The sequence below is a fragment of the Vombatus ursinus genome, unplaced genomic scaffold, assembly GCF_900497805.2.
Source record: "Vombatus ursinus unplaced genomic scaffold, bare-nosed wombat genome assembly UNPS02009835.1, whole genome shotgun sequence".
Classification (NCBI taxonomy): Eukaryota; Metazoa; Chordata; class Mammalia; order Diprotodontia; family Vombatidae; genus Vombatus; species Vombatus ursinus.
This window is the reverse complement of record NW_020949613.1, coordinates 3,365,752-3,375,749: the sequence shown is the minus strand read 5'-3', so window position 1 is coordinate 3,375,749 and position 9,998 is coordinate 3,365,752. Positions and strand designations below refer to the sequence as shown.

Below are 9,998 nucleotides of genomic sequence, written 5' to 3'. Positions count from 1 at the left end.
TGATTCTAAATATATTTGAAGGTTACATCTGCCAAGAGTCTGTCAAGGATAGTCTGTCCAGGCCCTGTTAGTTCTCCACTAGATGTTGTGTGGAGAGATTGAGAAAAAAAAGGGGGGGGTAGGGGGTTGTTCTTGACCATGCTTACTTTATAATCCATTAGATAATGGTATTTAATAAATATTTTATTATTCTTCAGATAGTCACTTTTGTAATCTAGGTCTTTTACCTCTTTCCTCATATGTAAAGTTTAAACCTAGATCAGGGATAGCACCTTGTTGAATATACTTAGAGCAAGTGTTTCTCAAAAGATGTATTGAAACATACAAGTATGCAGTTTTAAGTAGATGTACAGAAAATTGTAGATAAACCCTTGCTGCTACAGATGCAAGTGTGAGTTTCCCAAAAATTACATGTAATTTATATTTGCATTCATGCGCATGTAAAAACTTTCCTATTCTTCTGTAGTGTGTAGTGATTTATCACAAAAAAGAATAACATGTATAATAACCAAATTTTTTGAGAAATTCCATCCTCAGAAGTGAAAGGAACAGGTGTCATGAAAACCTCTGTTTAGTTTTTAAATCAAACTGAAAGAATTTTAAGATCTTTGGAAAAAAATAGATGGGATACTGGGAATTCCTAGTGATAGGATGATTGAAGAACAGTGAACCTACTTGTGTCTGTAAAAGGGTGGATCTGTTCTGCCCTAATTATGCCAATTGTAGGGTGGTATACCTTCTCAGAGAATCCCGAGAAAGAGGGATCCATGCCAGTTTGATTATTAATAAGTTTTATTAGGGTTAATTAGGTTAGTTGGGGGAGGTTACTCACAACAGGCCAGTCAATGGCTAAGAAATAGAATGGTATATCAGTGGAATAGGTTAGGTACACAAGACACGGTAGTAAATGATAAAATAATCTACTGTTTGATAAATCCAAATACTTTAGCTTCTGGGATAAGAACTCACTGTTTGAGGGAAACCTCTGGGAAAACTGGAAAATAATATAACTGAAACTAGGAATAGACCAACATCTCACACCCTATACCAAGATATGGTCAAAATGGGTACATGATTTAGACATAAAGGATGATACCATAAACAAATTAGTAGAGCAAGGAATAGTTTGCCTGTCAGATCTATGGAGAAGGGAAGAATTTATGACCAAACAAGAGATAGAGAATATTATGAAACGCAAAATGGATAATTTTGATTACATTAAATTAAAAAGGTTTTGCACAAAGAAAACCAATGCAACCAAGAGTAGAAGGGAAGCAGAAATCTGGAAAATAATTTTTACAGCTAGTGTTTATGATAAAGGCCTCATTTCAAATATATAGAGAACAGAGTCAAATTTATGAGAATACAAGTCATTCCCCAATTGATACATGGTCAAAGGATATGAAAAGGCAGTTTTCAGAGGAAGAAATCAAAACTATGTATAGTCATATGAAAAAATGCTCTAAATCACTATTGATTAGAGGAGTACAAATTAAAACAACTCTGAGATACCACCTCATGCCTATCAGATTGGCTAATATGACAAAACAGGAGAATGATAAATGTTAGAGAAGATGTGTGAAATTGGAACACTGCATTAATGGTGGAGTGGTGAACTAATCCAACCATTCTGGAGAAAAGTTTGGAACTATGCCCCAAAGGTCTATAAAACTATGCATTCCCTTTGATCCAGCAATACCACTACTAGGTCTATATCCAAAAAGATCATTGAAAAAAGGAAAAGGACCCACATGTACAAAAATATTTATAGCAGCTCTTTGTGTGGTGGCAAAGAATTGGAAATTGAGGAGATGCCCAATAATTAGGGAATAACTAAACAAGTTGTGGTATAGGAATATAATGGAATACTATTGTGTTATAAGAAATGATGAGCAGGTAGATTTTCGAAAAACCTGGATTTACATTAACTGATGCTGAGTGAAGTGAGCAGGTCCAGGAGAACATTGTACACAGGAACAACAACATTGTATGATGATCAACCATGATAGACTTAGCTCTTCTCAGTAATACAATTACCCAAGACAATTCCAAAAGACTCATAATAGAAAATGCTATCCACATCCTGAGAAAGAACTATGGAGTCTGAATGGAGATCAAAGCATGCTATTTTAACTTTTTTTTATTGTTTTTTCTTTCTTTTGTTTTTTTTCTTTTTGTTCTGATTCTTCTTTCACAACATGACTAATACAAGATATATATTTAACATGATTGTATATGTGTAACATATAGGATTGCTTGCTGTCTTGGAGATGGGGGAGGGAAAAAAGTTTGGAACTAAAATCTCATAAAAATGAATGTTGAAAACTATCTTGACATGTAATTGGAAAAAAAAATACTATTAAGTGGGAAAAAATAAGAGGACAGTCACCCTGGGCAGTAGCAGGACAAAGTAACATCATGGATCCCTGTACCAATTCCAGATCAGAACAGGTATTGTATAGATACACAACAAAAAAGCCATAGTGCCAGAGAAGGCCCTGGGTCATGCGCAAGCTTTTCTATGGGATAATGGGAGCTTTTTTTGCTGTTTATATTTACATTTTCTGTGGAGTCACTTTCCTATAGGATAATGGGAGCTTTTTTTGCTTTTTATATTTACATTTTCTGTGCAGTCACATCACATTACCAGGCTCTGGCTACCATCATACAGTGGCCTAAAAACACAAGCTTGTTCCATTCTCTAGATTCTCAGATTACTAAAGACTGTTTGCCATTTCCCTCTTTTCATCTTACAAAGTTAAGGATGGAGGGAATTCCTCTCTCCACCTCCCCATCAGAAGTAGTAATAGCAACTTAGAATAGAAGCACTTGGCCAATGGTAACATATGCTTTTGTGTAGTCTTAGGGGGAAATTCGAGGATATAGCTTGGGAACTTCAACCTCCAATGTACAAGGGGTAGGATTTTGAATTAACTGGGCAGTCTGATGTTCAGATAATATAGTTTTCTAGAAAGAAGAAAAAAAAAGGAAAATTCCCTGGTTAACATCAGCTTTGAGAGTTGTTTCCTGGCAAGTTCAAGAGATACTGAGTTTGAGAGTTTGGGTACTGGGCCTTATCAAGATAGATTTTCTGATGCAGTATACTCCTAGGAAAAGACAGAGAAGAGTTTGTGGTTCCTGCAGGGTTCTATTTGGAGAGCAAAGCCAATCAGTTACATGGACAATGCATTTATAATGAGGATGAGTTTCAGGGGGGAAATTAAACCACAGAATCATACTATAAGTTGTTAGGAGACCATGTACATGCCTGTATTGAAGAGGGACCAAAATGACAACATATTGTTCCAAATGTCCCAACTCCCAAGTTCAGTTCCCTTCCAGGGAAGGTGGAGCTGACAGACTATTTGATTATTTTATATTTCTCTATTTGTAAACAGACTCCAATGCATAAGTGGTGATTAAATTGTGTGCATTTTCTGTGGAAAATAAAATAAAAGCCTTACCATATCCAATAACTATATTGCATATTGAGTACCTGCTCAGCTCTTGGAGTAGCTGCCATTCCCAAATGGTGTACTCTAGAGATGAGCAATAAAGACTTCTCTGATTAGTCGAAGTGTGGACACTAAGTCAAAAGGTTCAAATTTTTAGTATGGAACTAGGTTCATACCAGTCCAGAGTCCTTGAGGGTCCCTAGGCAATGGGTTATATAAAGACATTACAGTTTAACATTTGCCGAAGAATACATTTATTTGAACTACCTAACTTTGGACTTTAAAAGCACCTTTACTCTAGAGCTTGGTGAAAATAGCACATTGCTCTATGTCTTGTTTGAGGAATAACCACTATAATTTTGTTTTTCCTTTGGTGTGGCAATTGGGGTTAAGTGACTTGCCTGGAGTCACACAGCAAGTAAGTGCTTTGTGTCTGAAGGCCAGATTTGAACTCAGGCCCTCCTGACTTCAGGGCCAGTGCTTTATCTACTGTGCCATCTAACTATACCCTAACCACTACAATTTTTGAAGGACTATCCCTCATAAAATCTAGAAACAGCCAAGGAACAGTCAGTTTAATATAAATTCTATGTTGACGATAGATTGTTTTTTAACCTTTAGAACAAAATGCTACACATCAAGCCAAGGGTTATTTTATTTTCCAGAGATTATGTTGAAAGCTATGTATGAAACACATCTATGACCACTGTTTTGAATGATCATGTTTTAAGCTAAAATTCATTGAAAAATTATCAGTGATGAAGAACTATTACATCATATACTGGATCAGATAATAAACCACACCATACCTTAGGTGACAATGAAAAGACAACACACACACACACACACACACACACACACACACACACAAAATGGGTCCGCATAGAATTAAGGAGAAAAAAAAACCTGCCAAAAAGACTCAATATTTCACCCCTGGTAAATTTCTCCACTCAGGAGTCTCAAAGAATAAATTTCTTCAGGAGCTGTGTAATTGTTTATTTATTCCATCTGCTGTCTTGTCATCCTCAGTGCTCACTACATCAGCCCAGAGCAAGAAAATGAGTTCAGAGTATATGTTGGGAACAAGGCATACCTCAGGAATAAGTAGAGATGAGGTGGGGAGAATGCGTTTTCCATTTATTGTTCACATTACCATTTCTCCATAATCATTATAGTTACCATCCTCTCTCTCTCTCTCTCTCTCTCTCTCTCTCTCTCTCTCTCTCTCTCCCTCCCCCTTCCTCCCTCCCTCCCCATTTTGGGCTACTTGTCCTATTCTGCTACCAACTTGGCTCTATTTATTAAAGACTTGGACCAGGTGCCAATTAATAATACTAGATTACAGTCTATATATAGGTCATCCAATTATGCCAAGATAGCTCCTGAGAAATCTATTGCTTTTCATCCTACTACATCCATGATGCTAACTTTTCCACCAAATGAAATGGTAAGGACCTCCAGCTGCCCCATGCTTTTATTAAATGATCAGTGAAATGCAAATATGATTAAATGATGGGGGGTTGGTAATTGACATGGTATGACCTAAAATTCTATAATAAAATGTTGTAAGCTTTTCAAAATTCAGGTTCTAGCTATTATTGTCAAAATATCCCAACATTGCTAACCTATTTAAAAGAAGACTATGCATGCTAAACCTTGCTCTGTCTCCCTAGAGCAAGTCAAAATATAAATAACCTCTATACTATAATTTACATCTTCATTATAAAACATAATCTTTGGAAGAGATTCAAATCAACAAGCAAGATGATTTATACTCTCTCTTCATAATGTTAATTGCACACACTTCCAGTACCTTTAATTCACTACGATCCATTTTAGCAATTGAGACTCCTAAGACAAATTATAAGCCTAAAAATTCAGTTCTAGCCCTTTAACTTTCCAAAGGCACTGCTAACATTTTAATGACTATCAACAGCTGCTCCACATCGATTCTTCCCTAGATGAGAGAGCTCCTGCTTTAAATTCTTTTTTTCCCTTAATTTAGGACATTGACATTAGAGCTTCAGTGTCTCAGATACCTTTTATTTGACCACACAATTGGTAAAAACACGTGATGCCAATCCCTTAAAAGAGAAAATAATAGCATTAGTAATGAAAAGAAAGCAATCAATGTTAGTATTAGATTTGTCAAATTTGAGGGCCGGTAGAGACCATTCTCCAACTCTACAATATTTTATTTAGCTGTTTTAAAATGTGATATGTGTTTTGTAAGCCCTGTTTTCTAAAAGAGCATGTAATTTTGAACACCTTGCAGATATGAAAGAGTCGAGATGCAATTACAAGTTAAGATGCTGATCAACCTTATTTAAATAAGTAAATATGCTCTTTCTGATAGCCTTGAGTATAGGCCTTATGATTACCACTTAGTCTCAAAATGTTACTGTGCTACACTGGCCATCAAGGGAATGAAAGAGTTTACATCTTCTACTAGCACAACATGGCATTTTGATATTCTCTTTGTCTACTACCTCTTATCTTGTCAGTCTACTAATCAATCATTCAAATCATCAAACAGCTATTTTTTAATATTAAAAACAATTTTTATTTTTTTTACTGCCAAAATGAGCCAATGATATCAAATGAGTATTGTCACTTTCATTAAGAAAATTATATTTCTTGAAAGAGCCATTGGCAGGTAATCTCAGAGTACATATCAGACACCCTATCTGGAAACAAATTATTATACCAGGTGTCATGGATTTCCTCTTTCTAGTTGTTGTATTCTTGGGGAGCCTGAGCCATGAAGAGTTTGCCCATGTTCTTGGCAGTGAACTCTTTGATGTTCTAGCAATAAGTGTTAGTTAATTTGACCTGCAATTAGCAGTGAATCCAACCCAGCAGGTCTCTGAGGAGATTTGAAGAATATGAATGTGTCTTCTTCAGGGATAGGAGGTTGTCTTCAGCTCTGATGCTGTAAATTCTCCTGGTGACTACTGATGTTTCTGTTGCTGCTGCTTAAATGGTGTTTCTCATATAGATGTTATATTTAACTATATCCTGACTCATTTCATCCACTCTGTCCATCAACAATTGCAGGCTCTTCCCCAGATGATTAGTGCTGGCTAGACTGAGTAATTCATGTTTATCTGCCACAGCTGATTTCCTTTCTAGTTCCCACATTAGTAAGTTGATCAGATGTGATTTTTAAAATTATAATTGGCACTTCTTTAAACATGTGCTCAAAGGTGATGTTTGCTTTTTTCAGTGCTTCAGGAGAAAAATCTCTTTACAAACTTCCATCAGTTTAGGAGTGAGCCTGTATACCTTAACAGATAGAGGCCCTTAAACAGTTTTTATGGGATCATAAGCTATCCCACCTCTTCAATTGTATGTTGGTAACTGAATTGGGAATGCAGGAGAGCACAGGTGACAAAAGAGGTGTATTATGTGGACTGGTGTCAACCAACATGAAGATGATCAATATTTATATGATGAAGATTGTACATCATTTCTGACTTCATCAAAATATCATACCAGACTTCATCAAAATCAGCACCATCTTCCTTGTGCTGGGGAAAGGGAAAATAATTGGGGATTTCAAGTCTGCCTTCCACTTCCAGACCCAAAAGTACCACTTGGACAACTTTATTTCCCTGTCCTTCTTCTTGGTGATGTTTAATAATTTTCAAAACAATCAGTCCATTGGTATTCACTTCTTTCACGGCTGAATCTCCCAAGCTGCCTTTGCCTTTGCCTTTCCAAAAAGATGAAGTGGTGAAGGCCTAGCAGATACCTTCTTTTTGGGATGCCGTCTTAGTGGAAGAACCGGAGGAAAGAGCCAAGCATCTATTAAGTGCCACTATGTGCCAAGAAATATTATAGGGGGTGGAGATATAAAGGCAAAAATGAAATAATAGCTCCTATTTTCCAGAGTTGTTGTTAGGTTAAAATGGAATAATATTGATAAAATGCTAAGCATAATGCCTGACACATAGTAAAGACTTGTTATACATATATTCCCTTCCTAATAATAATATTAATAATAACAGACTAGTATTTATGTAAATTCTTAAGATTTGCAAAGTGCTTTAAAAATATTGTATATTTTATCATCACAACAATCCTGGGAGGTAGAAGTATTATTATCCCCATTTTACAGATGCAGAAACTGAGGAAGATAGAGGCTAAATGATTTGTCTAGAGTCACACATCTACTAAGTGTTTCAGGTTAAACTCAAGTTTGAATTGAGGTCTTCCTGGGTCCAGGTCCAGCACTCCATCTACTGAACCACCTACCTGTTCCTGACTCAAGAGGCTTACGTTCTATAGGAGAAAACAACATATACAAATATAAGAATGGGTACTTGACCTGGGAATTCCCCAGAATAGGGAACTCTCATGTGAGAAATCTCCCTCTACCAACACAGGTCAGCACATTTTTTTCTGCAACTTAAAGCCTTAGAGTTGCTTTAGAGTACTGAGAACTAAGCAAGTGGTCAGAGTCATCTAGTCAATATATATAAGAAGCAAAACTGTTCCTAGCCCAAAGGCCAGCTCTCTATCTACTATACTTCACTGTCCTAATTCTTACATATAACTCTATACAAATGAATAAAAGGTAATTTATGGGAGAGGAGATATTTGTGGGTTTCGATAATTAGATGCTTAAGGAAAAGAGATTTTGAAAATGCACCAGCTAGCATATTAACTAAGCATTTTAAGTGTTTTGGATGTTATTGGGAAGGTGAAAACTTAAGTCGGATCTGTTTGGGGGTATAGGCATAGGAGTAAAGCTGAGTCAAAAAGCACAAACATTTAATAACATAGTGTCTATAATACCAAACTACTTTCTAGAATGGTTGGATCTATTTAAAAGTCCACTAAAAATTCATCAATGTGTCTGTTTTCCCACAATCCCTCCAACATTTATCATTTGCTTTTTTATCATTTTTGCCAAACTGATGGGTATGATTCTCAGAATCTGTGTAATCTTAGAATTGTTTAATTTGTTTTTACCTAATTAGTAGGGTTTGGGATCATTTTAGCCTGTGTTACTTCCCTTGAGAACCATGTGTTCATATATTTAGACCATTTATCAATTAGGAAATGAATTGAATCAATTCTTTGTATATCTTGGAAATTGGACTTTTCTCAGAGAAACTTTTTTTCAAAGACTTTTCCCTAGTTGTTTCACTTTTAATCTTAAGTAATTTGTTTTTTCGTTCAGAGTTTAATGTTTTATGTAGTCATAATTATCCATTTTATTTTCTATGATCCTCTCTATCAAAACTAATGAGCAAACTTTTGCAATAATTCAAGTGATGAAAGTCTAAACTAGTTTGTTATCCATGTAAGTTGAGAAATGGTATTGAATGTAAATGTGTGCTTATTACTATTGTTTATAAGAAAATAAAGACATGTATAAAACATCAGGATGTCCTCTGAATTATGTCAGTACCAGAGGTGTCTCTTTCAATCTTAATTATGTTTTAAATTGTTCTGCAAAGGATTCTTATAGCAAATCTTAATACATTGAGAAACAAATATTTACAAGTAGTTCAGAGAATTTTATTCTTTGTAAATTCTTTCTCTGAGTTTCTCTTTCTTTTGCTTTGACCCAGATTGATTTACCTTTTCTTCCACCTTTGTTAAGTTCCTTTGAAAATATCTTTAATTTAGTTGTTTCTATAAGATTAAAAGAGATAGAGATGAAATAAATTTTAGAGATAATTTAGGCTACCTTCTCATTTTAAAAATGAGAAACTGAGGCCCAAATAAGTTAATTAATTTATTGAAGGTCACAGAGGTTATACAGGAAGTAGTAGAGCTGAGTTTAAACTAAATGGCCTCTAACTTCCCTTCAAAATCTGATATTTCAACTTTTTTAAAATATTGACTGAAAAGTGGAATAAAGGAGGAAAAGCCAAACAAAGTTTGTGTTTCTCCTGCTCCTATTCACCACTTACCCCCCAATTTTCTTGCCTTGACTCATTGTATATTACAGCATCAGATGTTATAGTAGGACTTGGGTATAAGCATTTATATAGCACCTACTATATATACCAGCTACTATACTAAATGTTTTTCTTTTTTTTAAGAGTATACATATATTTAGTGAGGCAATTGAGGTTAAGTGACTTGCCCAGAGTCACACAGCTGGGAAGTATTATGTGTCTGAGGCCAGATTTGAATTCAGGTCCTCCTGAGTTCAGGGCCAGTGCTCTATCCACTGTGCCACCTAGCTGCCCCATGCTAAATGCTTTTCAAAGAAGGACAAGAATTATTGGAGTAACTGAAATGGAATTATACATTTTTTACTTACTGTTCACTCAAGTATTCTCTACTATATTTGCAGCATTTGTTCTTTATTCTGCCAGTGGGCTTGCCATTTATCTCTCTCTTTATCCATATTTTATTAACAATGAAGACTATACATAAAATTACAATATTTTATTAGAGTATGAAGGAGAAGAAGCAGAAGAGAAGCAGTAGCAGCAGAAGAAGAAGCAGAAGAGAAGAAAAAGAAGAAGAAGAAAAGAAGAAGAAGAAGAAGAAGAAGAAGAAGAAGAAGAAGAAGAAGAA

General features: G+C 35.4%; 1 pseudogene; it reads right to left on the bottom strand.

The window, feature by feature from the left end:
- Positions 1-6,185: 6,185 nt before the first annotated feature.
- The window catches only part of LOC114036393, a 4,945-nt pseudogene continuing 1,132 nt past the window's right edge, over positions 6,186-9,998 (bottom strand).